The sequence below is a fragment of the Hypomesus nipponensis genome, chromosome 18 (assembly GCF_054491055.1).
Source record: "Hypomesus nipponensis isolate SF chromosome 18, ASM5449105v1, whole genome shotgun sequence".
Classification (NCBI taxonomy): domain Eukaryota; kingdom Metazoa; phylum Chordata; class Actinopteri; order Osmeriformes; family Osmeridae; genus Hypomesus; species Hypomesus nipponensis.
Window position 1 is genome coordinate 16,145,299 of NC_140378.1, and position 22,099 is coordinate 16,167,397.

Consider the following 22,099-nt stretch of genomic DNA (forward strand, 5'->3'; position numbering starts at 1 on the left):
GGATGTTCATATAGCGCAGAACACGTTATGTCAGTTTCAACACTTTACCTCAGACTAATCTAAGCTGATATCCAACCTCCTGAAACACCAGCACAATGAAAGGCTCTGCTGGAGGCAAGGGAGGCGCTTCAGAGGGGATTCTCAGTGGTCTCCCTCCCTATCTCTCTACAGCTCCCTGTGCTTTGTGTTACCTGGTGAATCATAGCCTCTTTTCCTCTCTCTCTCTCTCTCTCTCTCTCTCTCTCTCTCTCTCTCTCTCTCTCTCTCTCTCTCTCTCTCTCTCTCTCTCTCTCTCTCTCTCTCTCTCTCTCTCTCTCTCTCTCTCTCTCTCTCTCTCTCTCTCTCTCTCTCTCTCTCTCTCTCTCTCTCTCTCTCTCTCTCTCTCTCTCTCTCTCTCTCTCTCTCTCTCTCTCTCTCTCTCTCTCTCTCTCTCTCTCTCTGAGCGTCTCTCTCTCTCTGAGCGTCTCTCTCTCTCTGAGCGTCTCTCTCTCTGAGCGTCTCTCTCTCTGAGCGTCTCTCTCTCTGAGCGTCTCTCTCTCTGAGCGTCTCTCTCTCTGAGCGTCTCTCTCTGAGCGTCTCTCTCTCTGAGCGTCTCTCTCTCTGAGCGTCTCTCTCTCTGAGCGTCTCTCTCTCTCTCTCTTCCTTTGGTTCTGCTCTGGCAGGGCAAAGACACTTGTCTGCTCCACTTGTTCCTTGAATTCACTGACGAGCAACCGTCTTCCTTCCTCTGCGGGCTCTACATTCTCTGAAGCCCTATTTATAGTTTCCATACAGTATGTTGGTTCAGAGGTAGCAGAGGTGCATGGGTTGATAGCTGGAGGCGTTAAAACATACAAGATTTACACATGCCTTGAGACTACTCAAGTCAAGTAAAATGTCCTCTTTTTTTCCACATAGATGGTAAACCAAGAAAGAATATGGAATGGCAACATAACCATTAAAGCAAAAGCAAAAAATACATAAATATATATATATATATATATATTCACACACACACACATCACGTGGATTGCCAATCACAACTGCCAACGGTAGTGTGAACCACAACAACGTTTTGGAGCCCCACCCAGGCTAAAGCATTTCTTCAGTAAACTTCTAGCCCCTAAATCTCCTTTCCCCCTCAATGTGTGGCTCTCAGAGATTCAAACAGCCCTGAGGGAACAGCTTCACAGCTCAGCACATCCATTATCAGCAGCTTGGATTTCCCTGACCAGGTTGCCTACTACAGAACATCTCTCACCCGATTTGTCTGACTGGACCATAACCTCTGTTAGCTATTTTCAGCCGGCTACCTTTGACACAGCTCCTGAGGAGAATGACGCTGTTGTCAGTTGTGGCACTTCACATTTCACTAAAAGATGAGGCTCTCACATGTAGTGGTGGGTAATGAAGCATTTGTCTCGAGGATGGGAGGTCTGTGACAGAAACCAACGCTTGGTGATCTGACTACCTTTTAATTACCTTTCAGCACAAAACTGGGAGCAGGCTTTGTAACATGAAGAAGTCTGATCTAAAGAGCTTTTAACTACCTTTGTGGCACTCCTTTGACAAGAAATAAGGCTATGGTTGGAAGATTTGAAAACAGGTTTTTAAATTATACGAGGGAAACACCTTCACATCAAAATAGCGTAGCGTAGTTCTAGGACCGCACGTTGCTTATGCAAAATATTAGAGATTCATGTTACAAAACTACCGAGTTATTTTATCACTGCTAGAAGACAAGTCTACCTTTCTCTTAAAGGAACCCCTCAGAGGGTTAGCTCTCACACAGGAGAAAAAGGAGAAGGAACTATTTGTGTTTGCTAATCAGATACGGAGCCTATTTATCGCCTAATCATTTTTTGGGGCGGTTGTTATTTTGTTACCCTAGTGTACGTCGTACAGGAAGACTCATAAGATTTTGAATATTCAAGGTGTCAATCTCTCACAATTTTCTTAGCTCCTCAGCTTTTAAAATACCCCCCCACCCCCACCCCATCTGTCTATCAGCTTAACGATCCCATCCATCAAGCCCATACAGACTGGTAGCTCAAATGAGAGACAAAGAAAATGTATTCATAACACTGTCCTACATCCTCCAGCTACTTTAATCATAATGCAACACAATGTTGCTGCTCCAACAACAACTGAGGAAGGCAAACAGGAATAGATCAGGCTGACAGATAAACAGCGCCACGGTTTCAAACTGACAGCACTCGGCAAGGGGGGGGGGGGGGGGGGGGGGCAATTGGAGGAGGACGTCTTGGAGAGTAGATCCCAGAAACAAAGCCATTAGGTCAGCACGCAAAACTATTTTTCCGCCTAAATTATTTATCTATCTGGTGGTGCCCTCCTCTCCAATCCTTGAGCAGATGGCCGGGGTGGAGTAAAGGGGGGGGGGGGGGACAAGCCCGACATTCAAAAACGCACACTCAACTCACACACAAACCACGACCGAGGCCAAAAGCACCTCCACCCAAGATACCACAGGATGGTATTACCTCTAATTAGGGAGGGCTTTTGTTTCGGGGGGACGGGGAACCAATGGGCTGCTCCTGAAGCTGCTAACCTCCACCACCGCCAGGCAACTGGCTTTAAAACACAACTAGATTATTTAGGAACCACATCCTTTGTCTGTAGGCAAGCCTCCCAGCTAATTTCAAGCCTGTCTCCACCAAACTAGCACCAGCCCAGAATGCCTAAAAAGCAAAGATGTGATCACTACAATTACACTGAAAGTGAACATTTCCTGCTTGTTTGATTAGGGAAGGGGGGCGAGAGAGGGGGGGGGGGGGGTCAGGAAGAAAGGGGGCAGAGAGAGCGCTGACTTGGGACAGTGTTCACTGTTCCTGCACGTGGTGCTCCATCTGTGGGCAGTGCAGTGGGGACGGGCATCAGAGGAGAGGGCGCCGTGTGCTGGGCTTCAGAGGGGGTGACATGAATCATGGGTCTGTGAGAACTCTGCAGGCTCTCACAGCCCTTGAAACTATAGCCACAGACAAGGCCACGTTGTAAATATCATTCTGAAAGAGTTTCCTTTCAGTCCAAAAAAAGCTGCCTTTTTTTTGGTAGGAGGGGGTAGGATGAGCAGGGTGGTGGGGGTAGGATGAGCAGGGTGGTGGGGGAAGGAGGAGCAGGGTGGTGGGGGAAGGGGGAGCGGGGTGGTGGGGGTAGGATGAGCAGGGTGGTGGGGGTAGGAGGAGCAGGGTGGTGGGGGAAGGAGGAGCGGGGTGGTGGGGGTAGGATGAGCAGGGTGGTGGGGGAAGGAGGACCAGGGTGGTGGGGGAAGGAGGAGCAGGGTGGTGGGGGTAGGAGGACCAGGGTGGTGGGGGAAGGAGGAGCAGGGTGGTGGGGGAAGGAGGACCAGGGTAGTGGGGGTAGGAGGAGCAGGGTAGTGGGGGTAGGAGGACCAGGGTAGTGGGGGTAGGAGGACCAGGGTGGTGGGGGTAGGAGGACCAGGGTAGTGGGGGTAGGAGGACCAGGGTGGTAGGGGTAGGAGGAGTGGGGTGGTGGGGGAAGGAGGAGCGGGGTGGTGGGGGTAGGAGGAGTGGGGTGGTGGGGGTAGGATGAGCAGGGTGGTGGGGGTGGCGGGGGTTAATGAAAGCGCTGCTGGAACAGGCAGGACCTGAGCTCTGAGTCTCCCTATCCTCTCAGGACAACTCATAAAACATGCATTGACTGGGACTGTAACAGCAGCAGCATCTTAGCACAACCAACAGTGTGCTGCTAACACACACATGCAGACACACGCAAACACACAGGCACGAACACACGCATGCAGACACACGCAAACACACAGATGCATAATTATACACAACGCACTAACATGGGTTACACAATTATGGTTACATAGTTGCGCCAAGCCGAAAACCATGCATAGTGACACAAGCACATTCACAAACAAACCTAAAAATACATTCTGACGGTGAAAGGAGAATCAGGCGTTTACAAAACACACCAGAGCCAGGCTCCCAGAACAGGGTTTGGGGTGTAGGAGAAACAGTGTCGTTTCTGTGTGGCGTACAGTAGCGATCAGCAGATTAACTCGGCCTGTTCATGTGTGAAATGGAGACTTGATCCCTAACTGATAGTATGCTGTGTCTACAGCACACAGCCTGCAGATTTGTTCATCATTTCATAATGCCCAACAACTGTCATGTATCGCATTACACATCACATCTGTCAATGTGCACGAGGACAAAAAAAAAAAACGAAACAAAAGAAGAGCTTTGGGTTCACAACAGAGCTTCCACTGGGAGAAGACATCCCTGCTGAGTGTCCTGCAACAGGAGCCCCAACGCTGGCAGTTGGATGACAAAAAAAGTGCATGAGCGCAGTTAGTTCCTGGAATGCTATTGTTAAGCTGAGGTGCTTCACCAAAGTGACTGGCTTCTGGGATATTTCGTCAGAGAGAGGAAAAAAAAAAAAGCAATAGATTAACAAATGGACAACCTGAAGGATGGCATTCTTGATATACTATAGACAATGTTCAGGGAAATTAATATTTATCTTCTTTTTTTCCCCCCATCTGAGGGTTAAACCCCGAAGGTCAGCCAAAGGAGAACATGAATTCCTCTAAAGACGTTTAATGACCACTGCTGCCCACTGCTAGCTTAATGTTATGCTATGCAATAGTTGAGTCATCCCCTGCCTCCTTTGTGTGCATGCACACCATATGCTGCGCTCATGCATAGGAAATCACCCTCAAGTGTCTCTCTCTCTCTCTCTGCCACGGCTGAGGCAAACTGTGTGGAAATCTGGGAGGGCAGGTTGGGGAGGTAGCTAGCAGCTACAGCCTTGTTAAAATAGCTTGCCAATGCATCTGCAAGCTTATAAAAAGCCACTGAGAGTCCATTTTGCCACAGTGCTGCATTCATACGGGGTGTATACACACGTGTCAATCGAAATGAGTAGGGCATTGACCAAGCAGAGAAGGCCCCAGTGGTACTGGTGAGGGACTGTATTTGCAGTGCAGGGCCAGACTATATGCTGAGCTGTATAAATGGCTGGAGTGTAATGTGCCTTGACCTTCTCCTATCTTTCTTTCAGCAGCTCCTTACATATATTGCTGTCTCCCCTCATATATCACTTGGGCAAATGGCGCCCTTCACCCCGGTCCCCTCCTATCCCCCCCCCCCCCCCCCTTAAAAGGCTGAGGGGACATCTTTGCCCGGCACACTAAACTGACAGGCTGCTTCTCTTTCCTCTGAGAGCCACAGGGAGAGAAGAGGAGAGAAAAGACAAGAGAGAGACAGAGAGAGAGAGAAAGAGAGAGGCAAGGGGGGGATGGGATGGGGCTCTTCTAGACAAACGCTGCAATGAATAATTATGTTTTAGAGAGGCCCCTCCCCCCTCCTCCCTTTATTAGCATCAAACAATAATTAATGGGGAACACGGGGGCACCGGAAAGGCTGGCGCTTTGCTTTTCAAAACAAGGGGGTCAATATGCCCTTCAACCCCTGTTTCTCTTCCTCTCCAGCTATCCATCTCCACACGATCACACGGAGAGACAGATCATCCGTCTGAAAACATGCCCTCAGTCTTATTTATGATGCCAGCCGTTGCCCTGCTTGAGAAGAGGCTACATTCCTGCTACAATCAGCAGAACGTCCGTATCAGTGAACGCAGCACTTCCCCGTCCTCGCCAGCCTCCTGGAGCCCCTCCCCCCCCCCCCCCCGCCGCCTGAACCAACAACTCAATAATGAATACGAAATCCCTCCTAATACACAGCTCTGGAATCTGAAGGAGACAAAGATATCTGGGCCTATCGGACGGCAGCGACTCCATTGCATTTCGCCCAACCCCCCCCCTCTGCCCCCGTCACACCGACGGGGGAAATGGTCTACATCTCTGATCAGCAGTACAGAAGGCAGTGCTGATCAAATCAGATTTGCACTAAAGAGATCCATTGATCCTGGCACTCATCTGTGAAGATGGGGTGGGAGGGAGGCAGCTGCTAGTTCAATAGCAGGGATCGGAAGTGCCTGGAGGACTCGCCATGTTGAGCGAGTATTTCCCTGGCAGAGACGAAAGGCGGTTGGTGTGCACAGCGAGGACTCGGAGCTGGGGGAGAGCGCCGGGGAGATGGGCGACCAAGGTGTTAGGAAGCAGGAGTAATTGCGTTTCCGCAGTCATCGTGTAATGAGTCAACAGGGTGAATCACAAATCTTAACTGGTTCAAAAAACACTGTCTTGATACCGTCTTCAACTTCAGTATGGTTGATTAATGAAAACGCTAGCCAGCAGCACCTTAACCGCTAAGGCGACTGCTCAAGCATGTGAGCAGGACTGATACAATAACAACCCCACACTATTGATTACAATTGTAATAAACCGCTGTTGCAAAACATTGATGTTTGGATTATTGTGCCTTTGCAATGTGATCGCTTCATTGTGGTGGGTGTTGATGCTAAATAATATTGCTTGTATGCAACAATGAGAATCTTCATGCAAGATGACTTTTTACAGTTGAAGTGCTTGGCCTTGGTTTCAGAAAGAACACAACGGCAGACAACATCCATGCCTGTAGAGCGACATGACCCTCAGTTGAACAAAAGGGATTCACATACTTGCACATGCCTCAGTTATGCCACTGCAGTATGAGAAAAAGCAGTCTCCTAAACACAAACACAGCAACACCACTCCCCTCTCTCTCTAATAACCTTGGGCTGACTATCAGTGTCATTACTTTATGGGATAGTATGGAGTGTATTAATAGAATCCTCATTTCTCACTAGCAGTCTGTAACAGCTCCATTTCAGCCCCGCCCCACCCCCACATCATTAAATATTTATCCTGGCAGAGTGGCGGATCATACCGAGGTGATAAGCATTTAAAAATCCAAATCTCTGCTTTTCTTTTTTTCCTTTTTTTTTTTTTTAACCCTCTTCTCCCCACCCCCCACCCTCCTCTCCCCACACCACCCTCCTCTCCCCACCCCCCACCCTCCTCTTCCCACCCCCCACCCTCCTCTCCCCACACCCCACCCTCCTCTCCCCACACCCCACCCCTTCCTCACAACAAAGAGCCCGTTTATTCAGTGGGATTATCTACAAGTGTTTCTTTAATCAGCGAGCAGCAGAACTGTAGAAATCCCTCAACAACACTCCCACGGGAATACCTGTATCTGCAAAGACTATCAGGAGAAAGATCTTCCACTCCACCAAGGGGAAACTACGTGTGTTTGTGAGGAGAGTGCTGTCTGCAACCACCTTGTTTTGATGCTTAAGAATCTGATATCAAAGGACTCCATTTTGAAGTGCAGTTAACCAAGGCCCCTTGTTAGACTGTTAAGGGCTTCCTTCCGCTTCATGACCCTTGTGTTGTTCTTGTGGTTTGGGCTGTTAATTTTTTTTCAGCGCTGTATGTTGAACGATAGGACGTGAGTAATGGCTTAGAGATTTTGTCCTTACTTAGGAAACGGTTCTTTCAATATTTGAGCAAGCTGTGGATGTTGAATTTTGTGCAAAGTGTTTGTTTTGCTTCACAGGATGATGTTGGAAAATCAAGTTCAGAAAGAAAAGAAATTCAACTTGTCACAAAAACTAAAACGACTTAGCCAAACACCCAATCAATCAACCCTTCACAAGGTGATTTATACAACAGTATATAACGTCAGCATGTCACACCACAAAATGCCCTTCAGGTCATGTGGCTGAAGGCTCTGAAGGTGGAAAAAAAACGAGTTTGAACATGTAACCAGATACCCTGTGTTCTCAGCCCTAAAGGCTTTAGGTCGAAAACAAATGAATATATAAACATGAAATAAATATTACAAATATGTTAAATGGGTCTTTGGGTTAACAAACAGTGCATAGCAAAGCAGGAGCATTACTGTCAACCATGAATACATTGAGTTCCTTGGCTGCTCTAAACCAAGAGTCATGCTCCAATAAGCAGATTGAAACACTTTCAGCATCTGTTGTCTGTAAGTCTTCCTTTGTCTTTGGGTGCACTACGTTAGTTCATGATTTCCTCAAGATGCCCCTCATCTCAGAGTGTGGATTTGCATGTGCGACACGCTAGCTGGTGGCGAGACAAAACCAAAGCCCATCGGAGCTTTGAGGTCTTATTTTCACTCTGAAGTCTGATCAAGAGAAACCGGAGGAGGGTTTTACTTTGGCGTATCAACCCCCGGCCTGCTCTTGTTTACATATCTGAATTGTGCAGTCATCTCTACTCTGGGAGAAACACCGCCAGCAAAATCAATTACTCTCCACCGCAGACAAGCCTTTCGTTGATTGCTTCAGCTCCCCTCACCAATGGAGACCATTAAATCCTCTTCCGAATTAACACTAGTTAACTTAAACATCGACACACATCGAGCTTAGCCATTAGCGTGTCTTTAAGGGGAAAAAATGGAATGATGCGCCCGCTCAGAAAGATCAGCCCTCCCACAATGCCTTGGGCAGCTCTCACCATCCACCCAATTATCTCAAGGAATACGGACGACAAGGGTCCTCAGTGGATCAGATGGAAGGTACTATTATGATGACACGTGCACCGTCTGCCCCAGTGTGCTCTAACTGGACCCGTCCAGTCTTACAGATAACAAAAGGATAGCAGGCAGCAGTTTGTATTAGTGCAGTGAACAAGCTTTGATTCTCCACAGAGTCAAAGTTGAATTGCTACATCTCGCCTACGCGGCCGCACTCAAAGTGATGAGCAAAAGCTTGTCGAATGCAGGCATCTAGTGGATTCTGCAGAACATAAGGTTACAATAACAGGGTTGCGTGAACCAGGGTAAGTAGAAACAGTTCCTCTTCCACTTGTGTAAAACAGCTCAACAATAGGACGCCTACATTTCAGCTTAAGTGATGAGGACAAATCTTTTTGTCCAGATGGGTAGGCTGCGTTTTCACTATCCATGTTGCTAGGGTGACAAATGAAAAAAGGAACGACCCCAGAGGATTCATCGAATGAGTGGGGGACTACTGGTCAATGTTATCTCATTGTGTGGACAGCTAATATCTGCCCAGTACTACTGGGTAACGGTTTGAGGCTTAGGCAATGCAGGGATCTTCTTATGTCTTTTAGTCTTATGCTGCTAATGTGTCAATGTTCTCTCTCCCAGAGTGCTTTTAAGGTCGCTGATAAGTAAGGTATCAAATACCTTTTGTTGAATACAAGTTTAAACAGACATGAATTTAGTGTGACACCGTCAAACAAAGGAATTGACATTAAGCCTGACAAAAATCCATAACTGCAAACTGATCATTTGATGCCTATGGATGATATCCTTTTACGCTAAAGACATAAAATGATGATTTATTAAAGCAAAAGGGGAAGTTGACTGGAGACAGAGACTAGAGAGCTAATATAAATATTTTACTTGGGTAGGCGGCTGTTGACACTGGTAAAGATAGATTCAGGAGGGTTTCACTGGCTTAACCTATACACATCGTTTTTGTTTTATTCATTTCTTTAACCGTGACAATAATCACAACTTCTCATTAGATGAGTAACTAAAAAGCAGCCAGAGTTTGACTAGTGCTGCTACACAACTGGTAAAACACAGGCAAGATCAATGAGTAAATTTATCAGCAAATATTACCATTCACTGCCTGGCAAGTAATCATTAAGGAGCGGGGCTGATGCATTATTCATCAGGCCAATGTATAATTCAGACTTAACAGCAGATTCTATGCATAAATAAAACTGTGATACATTCATCCACATTAAATGTTTACTCACTCAAATAGGATATGAAAGCATGCATACATCCCTGCTGATTCTTTAGAAATCTGTCATTTGATTATTTGTTTCCAAGGGTGATGATGTACAGCCGCAGGATGCGTGTTACCCCACGAGAAGGAACGACCTAGCAGCTCTGCTTTCATCAAACACCAAACACACACAGACAGCTGATATACACCATTACTAATGATATCATTTACTCTGTCTAAAGACTAGGCTGTGTGTCTGTTAGGGTGTGGTTAGCTGTGCAATTAGCCTGCAAGATGTAGCGCAGCATCCGACCCCGCACTTTGTCGCAATAACTAAATGAAACTGGAGCAGTCAATAAAAAAATAACTATATTACCACCCTGTCATGTTTCCCTTCTATTCTCTCCCATCTCATGCGGACATATTTCACCGTTTATGTACTGTCATTTCATCTCCCCCACTCTCCCGTGATAAAGATCAGAGGTGTTTAAATTTCATAGCATGATTCCTCTCTCACGGTGACACTGGTGAGGGCATGACCGCTCCTCTTGTGTAACGGCCCCCGTCAGAGGGGCCGTCAGTGGAGGGGACATGGAGACAGGGGGTCAGTGGAGGGGACATGGAGACAGGGGGTCAGTGGAGGGGACATGGAGACAGGGGGTCAGTGGAGGGGACATGGAGACAGGGGGTCAGTGGAGGGGACATGGAGACAGGGGGTCAGTGGAGGGGACATGGAGACAGGGGGTCAGTGGAGGGGACATGGAGACAGGGGGTCAGTGGAGGGGACATGGAGACAGGGGGTCAGTGGAGGGGACATGGAGACAGGGGGTCAGTGGAGGGGACATGGAGACAGGGGGTCAGTGGAGGGGACATGGAGACAGGGGGTCAGTGGAGGGGACATGGAGACAGGGGGTCAGTGGAGGGGACATGGAGACAGGGGGTCAGTGGAGGGGACATGGAGACAGGGGGTCAGTGGAGGGGACATGGAGACAGGGGGTCAGTGGTGGGGACATGGGGGAGGTGGAGACATGGCTGCAGTGGACAGGCAGTGGGGACAGAGGCTTTATCAGACAGTCTTCAGAAGGCAGGCAGGCCTGTGGGGACCGTCATTCCACTTTATGACCATGCACTGAATTAACACGGCCAGATGTCCCTCACTTAAAATGTGTGAAAGTGCCCTCCAAAGAGCTCAGCTGCTTTAAGGTTGGAGAGTAAAGGAACATTTTTCAATTATCCTAAATTCCCACTATTCTCTCCACCATAGGCAGACGTTAATTTAACGCAACTCAAGTCATTTCTCTATGCACACAAGAAGCAGATCCAATTTTGCAAGACAACCCCAAGCTTTTCTCCACATTCCCAGTGACCTTCAACCCAGTCCATACCCCCCCAGGAGAGAAACCCGCCTGGTTCTTGATCAGACTGCTTAAGATCACATTAAACAGGCTGATGTGGTAAGCAGGTTAAACAGAAGGTTATTGCAGTAAGTATTGTAGAAACAACAGTTGATCAAGAGAAGTAAAACATAAGTCTATGCGATTAGTCTCCATTACAATACCAAACCCACTCAACTGTATTAATACTGCAATAAAGAGTAACAGCTAAGCAAAGACTAAATAAGGAAATTTGAATAGTTTTAATGGCATGATAATTATATTCTTATTACACAGGCGCATGAGCTGCCTAATGAAGTGCGAACAGAGGCTGTACTTAGACCCATCTTTACTGACCATATAAAGAGATGTTACAATACGCATACTGTACAAACTCTTAAATAAATCACCCAGCAAGATAGTCGACAAGGACACTGGGTCAAAGCCATGTAAGCACAGGCTACTCCATCGAGAGTTTGAAAATCCATCTCTCAGAATGAAAGAGCTCAGAAATTCGACATCAGTCTTCAAGCTTGGTGCCTCACTCTGAGGCGAGGATGAAATGGGCACCAACAAAGCCGTGGAAGCCATGACTGCTCATTGATTTTCCGCCTTCCTTTATGACCTGGCGGCTCTCAGATTTCTGGAGTGAGGGAAGAGGGGTGGGAGGGGCATCTGAGTGGGGTGGGGGTTTAGAAAATCAGCAGTCAAGAGAGACCGGGTTTAACTTCAACAGTTTTTTTTTGTTAGAGCGTGTTATAAAAAATTTGAATAATTGAAATCTAAACAAAGACAATATTCCGATCCAGTGAACTCAATACACCAAAAACAATGAGGATGGGGGGGGGACCAACATCAGATCAATTACAACGGCTCTTTCACTGATTCCTTACACGTTACATCACGCTGTTCAAAACCAGAGACAAAGACAACCACTAGTCTCTTCAATGCGCCGATGAATTGCCATCACACAGACAGAAATGCAGTGTAATCCCAGTACTATCATGCCAGTAGATTAACCAACATTTCAACATTGCCCTGTCAACACTCAGCTGCCTCCAAGCGACAACTGAACCGTTGCAACCCACTTTATAAAGAATCTGTGTGTGTGTGTGTGTTTCAGGCTGGAAACAGCCCCTTTGATCTGTCTATGGTCCCTCTGATTCCATCGAGGTGAGACTGGGCTCGCTGCATCCTCTGGGACAGGACGGCTGTGTGTTTCTGTTATGATGAGAAGTTACTCTCTGGCATGTGAAGTCATTTACTAAGGGTTCCTCGCGCTTCCTTGAATTGACAGGACAATGTAGGATGTACAAACAAAGATCATATTGCACTGAGCATTATATTCCCACGTAGATGCCATCCATGACTATGGGCCCCACAAAGACAGAGCTTATGCCTGTAATGCCATGAATTAAAGATGGCATATCAGCCACTGTATCCATCTCTTGTCTTGCAGTCCTTTATAATTCCCTCATTGCATCCCTCCAAAGCTCTTGTACACAACCCTATTAAGGGGATTGACCACTTCCTCTCTAATTCAGTTTTCTGTAGTGAAACTACACTGATGTCTTACCTCTAGGGAAAATGTCTAAAATCGTACCATGTTTCCTCTGTAGAACAAAACCAACGCTTGGGCCTGTGTGCTTTGCCTTACAATTCAAACAAGACTAATGCGGAGATCATATATTTGAGTGTTTAAATTGACCTATTATGTTTAGACAGTGATCCATGAGGCTTGATCAAAGCCATTTATTCTAATTACCATCACACTAATAGGAATGTTATCATGTGTAGTAGTGTCCATGTTGCTAGGACGACAGGCCTACATGGACACTGTATCAACACCTCAATGACAGGAAATGGGCTCTTATGTCATAAAACTAGCCTACTTGAGTCATCAGTGAGGTTAAGATACTTTGACCACATACTGAACAGGAATTTAAGTTTATGTTGTTGACATTTTGAGGTTTCCAGTCTTTGCTATAGAGTTGCTGTTAATATAGAACAACTGTAAGAAATCTAACTGTAAATGTAAGATACAACAATCTGCCCAAAGTATGCCGGTTTACAGATTTCCATTTTACAATTCAATGAGTCTATCTGATAACCACATGAACCTTTGAACTACTGGAAGAGCACTACGTAAGAAAACCACTGCAACCCCAAAAGATGCTGCTACAGTATTAGAAGAAAAATATATAAAAATGGACAGACATCTTAAGATCCTTCATATGTACACATTCCTTATACACATGCAGAGCACCTTTATATAATTCAGGAGAGAGAGAAAGTCCATCTTTATCTCCCATCCATTATCTCCCCGGTCCTTGTGCCATGCATTAGTAGGAGTGTCGCCCCACTCAAGTAGATTAATCACATCTGAATCATTAAGCTAGAGGTCACTTCTGTTAACAGGAGACGCACACAAAATGCCCAGGGAAACTGGGGACATTGAAGATTAGGCCTAGCACTTGAGAACGAGCCTTACATATGAACATCAGATTTCTTTCCCCTTTTAAAAAAGAGTGGGGTGCTTTGTGTCTATGTTAGCAGAGGTTTATAAACATGGTATAAACAGACAGCTGCTTTACCTCGTTTGACTTTCAATCTAAAAGAAACAACGAAATCCTTGACGGTCAAACAAACTGACCGCAGTCACATGAAAATTAAGTATTTGACCAATCCTACAGCAATTTGAGTAAACAGACTCAAACACATCTCCACTACACATGAAAAACACATCAGATAAGCTGACTATCAGACAAATACTGTAGTCTGCTTTCAAATCCCTAACCCCACCCCACCCCCATCCTCCATCTCCTCTTGCTCTTTTCACTACACGCACACACCACTCCCCCATAGTGGGAGCTGCATGTGCTCAGGGCAGAGTTCATAGCCTCTGAGGTGCTGAAGAGGGAAGTCAAGTTAATTTGGTGGTCCTGCACAAGTAGGCTACTAGTCAAGCAGGCTCGCCATAACCTCTACTGTTATTCCAGTTTGCTTGTGTAAACAGTGCTACATCAATGTTTGACATGTGTAGTACACAACATACACAAATGGCCTACCAAATATGGAAAACTCGAGCAGTTTCACACAACGATAGACATTTACTTTTAAAGAATCGTCATCAAAGAGGATTGGACACGTTTTTTTTAGTTTGTTTGTTTGTTTTGATTACAAAATATAAATAGGCCTAAACTACATTGTTAGCAAGCGTTTTAAGATTAGCCCTAACTTCTTATGCTTCCATGATGCATCATTATTTCCACATTAATCTCATTTTTAAAACGCTTTAAAGGCTAGGTCATAGGGGTTTCTTGAAGGTCTGTTTCACACTCCAGTGAGCTCAGTGGAAGAGCCAAGTTTTACAACAATGCAGCCAACTTTCAGCTCGCTCCAACAGTCAAAAACATTTGACTTGAGGTCACACGCGCTTCCCCTTTCAAATGTTATCAAATTTGAATAACTTCTAGTAAACATAATTTGTAAGTCGTGATGTAATCATTATTATAATCAACATTCCATCTCTTTATCCCCCCTATACATCTCCCCCTTCCTACTCCCCCATCTTTTTTTTTTTGGTATGCACTACTCACCCGCCAGTCTGATGATCTAGAGTTCCAACGAGTGCCGCAAACAACTTCAAAAGGCAATCCTTGCCAGATATGACCCGCCGAACTTCTTGGCCCGGGCCAAATCCAAGAACCAGGACTGAACAATATCACATAGACACTTTATCCTTTACAGAGCCTCTGCTAGTACAGAAGGACGAGCACTTGCTTCAACAAAAGACGATCTCACTTTACTAATATATTCACGTACAAATCGCCGAGGCACTCTTTCCGAAGACACACGGCTGCTTTGATTCCCTTTCGCCGTGTTGCTGCTGCTGATACTGTTAATATGAAAAGTATACAGCTAGATTCAGTGCTGTAGTAGGGTAGGAAATCAGTGAGTTCGCCGTTTACAGGCTCCGCTTCCTTTTTCCACACGCGCGCGCGCTCTCCCCCTCGCTCCCCCTTTCATATGAACACACTCCACGTTCTCTCTATCGCTCCCTCGGTCTCTGTAACCCCCCCTTCAGCTGTTCAACAGACGCATCCACATGGCTGACCTAGTCTTTCTTTATCCAGACACTAGTGAAGGAGAATTACCCCCCTTCCAACCCCCCCCCCCCCCCCCCCCACGCAAAAAAGGAGCAAAACAAAAACATGGACTGGATTCAAATTACCGTCGGGACAAAGGAACGCCAATGGGTATAGTGATTGATGGTTACCCATTGGGATATGGTGTGTTTGAAACTGCATCGGTAAGCAAGATGTTCAAACACGAAGTAGATCCCGACGAGATCAACGGTTCACTTACATAGCTGCAGTAAGGAATATTAAAGTAACACTGACGAGGCGCTGCAACAGCATCACGCCAATAAAACTACAGTCCTCAAATTAAGCCACTACTAAACGAGTAAGCTCTTTGCATAATCAACCGTTGTCATTACACCCATACACAGGACGTAGATGTTTACGAATTAACATTTCAGACATATGCACTGGACAGGCTGGCCGCATATTGCTCATTTGTCAGTATAAAAACATGAGTACAAACAGAAAGAATAAAAAAAAATTAGGTATGAGATATTCAACTGACTTTGGCTAAGAGCTCATTTGCATAAGATAATGAATTAATTAGTCAGTCCATCCATTTCGAGTGACAGAGGCAATCCAACAAAACAACATTCTAAAAAGATACAAGTCAGAGCCTCTGAGTCCTTCAATAATTGTATGCAAGTTAATTTTGATTCAATGTAATGATTGTAATTATTAAATGACATTTCTCTTCTGAGTTCAAAAAATATGCATTGTTCTCATTACAGAAAAACAAATCATTTTCTCTCAATGTAAATCCCTACTGACTTAATAAATCAAATCTGAAAATCTCCCCCGCCCCTTCCACAGAGGAAGAAAAAACAATGATGCACTGTATTAAGTCAGGTCATAAATTAATAGGAAGATTTTCATTTCACAAAACAAGCAGATACATTACATAGTCTAAAACCAGCTCAAATTCCAATTAACCAAAGCAAATACCCAACACGTTGGGCTATTCTGCACTGAGCCCCACAAGGCAAAGAGGCTGTAAGCAATGGATCAATAGGAATTGAGTTGAGGGTGGTATGGGGGTCCTTTATTGTGCTACAAACCATGTTGCCTGTCTTCCTTTCAAAAGAGGAGGGGAGGAGGAGGGGGGCTCCCTTGCGATTCAGAATGCTGGCAAACAGTTTGCAGAGAGACCCCTGCTCCCTCTCACACAAGAATAGCAAACCTGACACCATACTCTAGTCTAGTAGGCACCTCCAGTAGCCTTTACAGAGTTAGTGTAGGTTACATTGACACAGGGTGTCAATGTTTAATATATTTACACACACCCGAATCATAAAAAGTCAGATTTTCCATTCTTCTCACATGGCCATGGTTTTAAGAGAAAGGAAAAACCAGCCTGTGACTCCCACATTAACATCCTAAATTAGCAATGTGCCGGAAACTAACCACTAGCATGACAAGGAACATAAAATGAACACAATTTCAACCTTTCGAAATATTATGACCATATTCACGCAAGATCATTTGTCCAAAACACAGAGAGTGTCCTGTGTTCTTTACTGCTAACCATGTCTATAGGTTTGTGGGGCTTAAGTTGACCTGTGACAGCAGCGGGGGTAAATTATCTGAATCCCCTGGCAGGGAGGGAGGGAGGGAGGGAGGGAGGGAGGGAGGGAGGGAGGGAGGGAGGGAGGGAGGGAGGGAGGGAGGGAGGGAGGGAGGGAGGGAGGGAGGGAGGGAGGGAGGGAGGGAGGGAGGGAGGGAGGGAGGGAGGGAGGGAGGGAGGGAGGGAGGGAGGGAGGGAGGGAGGGAGGGAGGGAGGGAGGGAGGGAGGGAGGGAGGGAGGGAGGGAGGGAGGGAGGGAGGGAGGGAGGGAGGGAGGGAGGGAGGGAGGGAGGGAGGGAGGGAGGGAGGGAGGGAGGGAGGGAGGGAGGGAGGGAGGGAGGGAGGGAGGGAGGGAGGGAGGGAGGGAGGGAGGGAGGGAGGGAGGGAGGGAGGGAGGGAGGGAGGGAGGGAGGCAGGCAGGCAGGCAGGCAGGCAGGCAGGCAGGCAGGCAGGCAGGCAGGCAGGCAGGCAGGCAGGCAGGCAGGGAGGGAGAACTGACTACTCCAGCATGAGCAAGCTGCCTCTTCAACAGATGAGATCCCATTATCAGGCAGACGAGAACTCCACCTCCAGGATTTCACAGCTCCTCTGTTTATCACATGGCTGTGTCAAGTTGGGCTCCATTAACCGATAATGAAAGGAGACAACCGGTGCAGTTACAAGCAAAGCACTCCACATTCTACAGGCCTAAGCATGTATCTGGGAAGCTGACTGTGTCTATTCAATTCTGTTCTGCATTCAAACGTCCCATCACAATACCTTTTCCCTGAGCTACCAAGCACTCCCTCCCTCTACAGATTTGGTTACTTTGTGGCTCTTCCTTGGAGTTCAGTGGAAATGAATTGTAACATAATGGAGCTTTTGCTCCAAAGAGTAAAAATGACACCTTATGTAATGTTATTGTTTCCTTGTGGTATTAAAGGAAAATACCCTGCAAGACATTGAAGAAATGAAAAAAAAAAAAAAAACAAGAAACAGGCCACAGGAAATTGGAAAACAGACTAATATATCAACTGTCATGTTCAAAAGAACAAAGGGAAAACATTTCCTCCTTCTTAAACAAAATACCAGAGTAGCTGCAACCGCAAGTGTGCCACTTCTCCAGACCATCCTCTCCTTTGTCTGCTATCTCCGTACCGAGACGATTCCATCAAGATTTTACCGAACTCTGTATACATTATTCTCATTAAAAATGAATAGTTAACAAAAGAGGGAGGGGGGGGCTCTCAAGCTGTGTTTAGTTTTGCCTGATTAGTCCTTACTGGGGAGGGAGAACAAGCTGCTGCTTAGAGACACTAGACGAGAGAGAAAGCGCTGGGCAATACAAATAAGTCAGCCAGTAGCTGAAACAACAACAAAAAAAAGGTGACATGGTTGAGTGAGCCAAGCTTCTGAGAGACTTGGCAGGGCTCAGAGGCCCTGGCCTCGAAAACACTTGTATCTAGTAACTTCATTTAAAACATACACCAGGGATGAACAGACAAGTAGAAGTGAAGAGGGGGAATAAAAAAGGATCCTCAGACAGAAAACAGTCTTGTTAAGCGAGAGGAGTAAGGAGGGGCCTGTTGCAAACACATGACTACGTCTAAAACGATGTAACAAATTAACTTAAAGAGTTGGTATAAAATACAGTCTTGTGATATCCTTTTGTTTTTTTTGTAATAAATCACTCAGTGGGATTTTTTGGGGGATTGCGCCCACATAAGACATTATGGTATATAAAAAAGTCAAGGTGGTTTTCTAAACCGGATTGAAGCGGTTGTTAAAATGATAACTTTGTCCCTGTCTTTGCCTAGGGTCCCATTCCCACCGGGAACAAAGGCATGGGGGACGGCTGCTTGAATTTACTGTTCCTCACACACAGCACAGGCTGATGGGCCCCTTCTGTTGGCAGGCAGGAAAAGACTGGCTTCAACTAACTCACTGGCCTTTTAGCCTTCACGGTGTCTTTGCAGTACTTTACAAGTTTGGGGAATCCAGAGGGGAAAAAAGGTCTTACACGACTAATTAAAACACAGACCAGCCCAGGGACAGAAAAGGGAAGCAATAAAAATATCCTTCCAGATAATTCCAGACCAAGCAATTCAAGAGAGAATAATTCATTACACATGGTCTGAACAAATAGGCTTCTAGACTGAAACCCAGGTATAGATGTGCAGGGAGGTGTCTACATTTACATTTAGTCATTTAGCAGACGCTCTTATCCAGAGCGACTTACAGTAAGTACAGGGACATTCCCCCCTGAGGCAAGTAGGGTGAAGTGCCTTACCCAAGGACACAATGTCATTTGGCACGGTGGGGAATCGACCCAGCAACCTTCTGATTACTAGCCCGACTCCCTCACCGTTCAGCCATCTGACTCCCATCTGACTCCCATTTCAACTCAAAATGGTGGCATACCTTCTGAAAAGAAGCGAGCACAATGAAACAAGCAACAAAAGAATAGACAACAACTTCATATGTGGTAGCAAACGACTCTCTGCAAGTGACAAAAGCGGCGATCCAAATCAAGATATGCTTTCAAGACAATCCTGCCAGACAAAGGCAGAAACTAGCCCATTGTAAGACACTAATTAGAGCGCTACCTACCTAGCAAGCCTTTATGTGGGATCATTAACACAGTGGTAAAGTGTGAGGGAAGCCACAGAATGTTATTTCACTTCAGGGCAACTGGGTGAAGGTCCAGGCCTCTACTGCTATCTTGTTTGTTTAGCCTTTCACAGGTTGCATTTGCCAAGCACACAACATTGAAACCAAGACACCTGTGTATGTGTGTGTTTTCTTTGCACTGGCAAGATACAGAAACTTTGGCGGGCAAGACTCAATGTTTTTAAAACATTTGTTAAAAGTATTGGGTATGAAAGAAAATCTCCATAACTGAAGAGTATCCCAGATGGTAGGCAGCCACCTGGTAAACAGATTGATCAACTGGATGAGAAGAAGCCCAGGAGTTTTGTTCCACAACGAGGGAGGTCCACAGCTCATCTGCAGACTTTGAGTTATTTAACACTTTTCTTCATGTTGGTTAATGCGCTTGTCATCAAATAGGACTATGTAAATGAACCCCCAGTTATAGCTTTCACAAGGAACAAATTGTAAAACGGGACCACGGTGCCTGTGTTTGTATGTCCCACGTAAATCAACTGCTTGTGCATGACAGAACATGCATGTGCACAATCATAGACACACACACACACACACGGAGAGAAAGAGAGAGAGAACACCTCAGGTGCTACTTCACTAAAGCTCCTGATTTTCCACGTTCACAGACATTCTTAGAGCACTCACATGGGCTGTCTGTGTGTCTGAATCCCCAGGCAAAACAGGCCCACATTCATCCCTGTTGAATAAAAGAGCATTTCAGCTGAGCTCCTGCTCTGAAAACACATTCTGAGGACTGGGACTGTTCTTGCTCTGAGAGGCTGAGAGCTGGCCTGCACAGGGGAAGTTTATGTTTCAGCCGGAGCTTTGTGAACAAAGAGAGAGAAAGAGAAATAAACACAGTGTGCGTTTGATAGTCTCTGGATCCAATTTATATATATATATATATATATTTATTTATATATATATATATATATATATATATATATACAGTATAAAATTTATGGAATGAAACTACACCCGTTTGGAAGTCACTCCCACGTAACTTTTCAAACTTGCCAATGGCTTCAATGGGCTTTAAATTCAAGGGGAGGGATGGTTTGGGGAGTGATTCCGGTGTGGTTACAGCCTCCAGGCTAATCTGCTCAAATAGCCAGTATCTGTCTGGCTCCATAGAGAGAGACTGAGCACATGGCTGCCTCACCTCTACATACTGCCACCCGATGGACACCAGGGGGAATGACAGCCTATCACTGTTGCTGTGCAAAATCTGGTAATTGTGTATCTGGAAATTAACCCTCAATTTCACCATCGACACCACATTGGCTGTTTGACGAGATCAACAGGGAGTCGGGCATGGTTATCATCCAGTTCTGTTTTCATTGTGTTTTTGTGTTATTCAAAAATCAATGTCCCTCCTATTGATGGGTTTGGCTGCCTGCAGTTCTAATCATGCATCCTTACAGTTCATAGATTTGTGGTTTGGAGGAGAAAAAAAAAAACTAGTGTAAGGCTAATGTTATCCATTATAGGTCACATGAATTCAAATCAAACAACACAGAGCTAAAATGAAGAAGGGGAAACAGCTAGGCCCGAAATGTCAGCCGTGATTAATTATTTGTCAACAGCCAAGACACAGGTCGTCGAGGGGGGAAGAGCCTTCGTATTCGTATTAGATCTGACTACTTTCCGAGTGGGTGGATGAAGTCGGCCCTCTGGAGTCGGCTGGGAAATGTTGAGATGAGCGACGGGGTCAAGAGGAGCTACTTAACTGTGCTCCTCTCTGTAACCCTGGCAGTTCCTCTTCTACTGAGCACATCTAGGGGAGGTTGCTGAGTAGACTGGTCTCTCTCCAGACTGGTCTCTCTCCAGAATGTAGGCTCTCTCTGCCTTTATCTCCCTGTCTCTCTCACACACACACACTGGGCTACACCCTCCCAATGTCTAGAATTAGTAGCTATACACATTATACCAATACCACTAAAACGTCTGCTGTTTTTCCACAATTCAAGGATTTGGACTTTGGATTTGAACATGGCTGGAGAGCTGATGCGGTAGTGGTCCAGAAAAGAAAAGATGAGCACCATTGCAAAAAGACAGCAAAGACAAGCAACGCAGCCTCCATGTCCTTGTGTTGCCAAGGATGCATGCACCATCTCAATTCAGAGCAGGCAGATGGGCAAATTTACAAACAATTTGTTGGGCTGCACGCACCCTCCTACATAATGCATGTCACTCTAACAGTAGACAAGACGGGCGTGATCTACATAACGTACGCGCTCTGGGGACAGAGACAGGCAGCCTATTGATAATGACTACATATACAGTACGGTGCACGGTGCTACAGTGCGTGTGGCAGCCCGTGTCACAGTGACAGTGTTAAAGATATGGAGGCTACAAGGGGGCATCAGCTACCATGTCATGTTGCAGCTCCCTGACTCGACCCTCCGTGTATGGGGGTGCAGTGGTAAAAGACGAAGAGTCTCGCCAGCGCCATACTTTAGCCAGCGGGGGGAGGGATGGGAGGCCGGGAGGACGGGGGGGGGGGGATTCGTGAGCAGCATCCGCAGAAGGAGAAGAAGCAGCCGTGCGGTCGCTTGCTCATGCACACCTCAGCAGGAGGGAGGGGACGCGGAGGCCGCAGATAGCCAATTACCAAACTCATTAAGGAACCTGATAGCCGTCTCTGAACGACGGGCCCCCTCCACATCATTACCAGACTCTCGACTCTCGTCTGATTCCTCAGTCGCGCCCTCAGGTCTATTTCCCCCC

General features: G+C 46.2%; 1 protein-coding gene across 4 annotated transcripts in view; it reads right to left on the bottom strand.

Moving 5' to 3' along the window:
* The window catches only part of rerea (arginine-glutamic acid dipeptide (RE) repeats a), a 113,250-nt gene that overhangs the window by 68,138 nt on the left and 23,013 nt on the right, over positions 1-22,099 (bottom strand). The window contains exon 1 of one of the 4 annotated variants that reach the window (XM_084679975.1): positions 14,618-14,817. The exons of the other annotated variants lie outside the window; for them this stretch is intronic. The gene's annotated coding sequence lies outside the window, so the exon portion shown is untranslated. Of the gene's footprint in view, positions 1-14,617; positions 14,818-22,099 lie in introns of those variants that run through there. 4 annotated transcript variants of the gene reach the window in all.